Genomic DNA, 1,232 nt, shown 5'->3' with positions numbered 1-1,232 from the left:
GTGGTATTTTTTTAAGTGCTCACTACATGTCAAACCCTGTACTAAGTACTAGGGTAGATAGAAGATGATCAGGTCACAGTTTCTGTCCCACAAGAGGCTCACAGTCTGTGTAGGAGCAAGACTAGGAAGCAGCATAACTCAGTGGATAGAGTTGGGCCTGGGAGTTGGAAAGACCTAAATTCTAATCCCAACTCCACCACTTGTCAGCTGTATGACTGTGGGTAAGTCACTTATCTTCTCTGTACCTCAGTTACCTCATTTGTAAAATGAGGCTAAAGACTGTGAGCCCTGTTTGGGACAGGGACCATGTCTAACCCGGTTTGCTTGTATCTTCCCCAGTGCTTAGTACAGTGCCTGGCACATAGTAATCACTTAACACATACTATAAAAATAATAATAATTATTATTACTAGGATTTAATTCCCATATTACAGATGAGGAAACTGATGCGCAGAGAGGTTGCATGACTTGCCTCAGGTCACCCAGACTGAAAGTGGCAGAGTCAGGATCAGAACCCAGATCCCCTAACTCCCAGGACTATGCTGCTGACAATAGTCTACACAGCTTCTTCCCTCTCAGGGTCGCACCTGGAGAGTTTCCGGGACTCTACCAGTCTCGGCTACGGGAGGGAGAGTCAAGCAGAGACCGACCCATTCCACTCCTAGCTTGGCCAGTGGCTACTGAGTGGAATGTCATCTGCTACAAGTCAAAACTCACCTGTGCTGGGCAGCAGAGGAATAGGAGAGAGTCGAGGGTGGAGATTCAGGTTTACTCTGTGGAAGAAAGCAGTGGTAAGCCCCTTCCGTATTTTACCAAGAAAACTCTACGGATCTACTAACAGAACAATTGCGGATTGGAGGTGGGGCGGGCTGGAAGAGATGTGTCCGTGGTGTCGCTATGGGTCAGAGACGACTCGACGGCATAAGACAAGACACAGCTTCTGAGGTAACCAAAAAACTCTTTCTATTTTACAATATTCTGTCATTCCCTAACAAGGGGCCAAGCAAGGAGTCTTCAATCAATCAATTGATCAGTGATGCACATCTTCAAATTACTTATTATAAATTACTTCTTTTTTCATATCAATATCTGTCTCCCCCTCAAGACTATAAACTCATTATGGGCAGGGAATGTGTCTGCTAATTCTTTCTTATTGTACTCTCCTGAACACTTAGAAGAGTGCTCTGCACATAATAAGCACTCAATACCACTGATTCATTGATTGATATTTA

The 1,232-nt window shown here is 44.5% G+C and overlaps 1 non-coding gene across 1 annotated transcript; it reads left to right on the top strand.

The window, feature by feature from the left end:
- Positions 1-569: 569 nt before the first annotated feature.
- Positions 570-707, top strand: LOC114814369. Its single transcript, XR_003762167.1, has one exon. It is a non-coding gene; the product is annotated as a small nucleolar RNA SNORA7 (small nucleolar RNA).
- Positions 708-1,232: the final 525 nt, after the last annotated feature.

The sequence above is a fragment of the Ornithorhynchus anatinus genome, chromosome 9, assembly GCF_004115215.2.
Source record: "Ornithorhynchus anatinus isolate Pmale09 chromosome 9, mOrnAna1.pri.v4, whole genome shotgun sequence".
Classification (NCBI taxonomy): domain Eukaryota; kingdom Metazoa; phylum Chordata; class Mammalia; order Monotremata; family Ornithorhynchidae; genus Ornithorhynchus; species Ornithorhynchus anatinus.
Note: the sequence above shows the minus strand (reverse complement) of the source record. Positions and strands in the feature narration are given on the sequence as shown.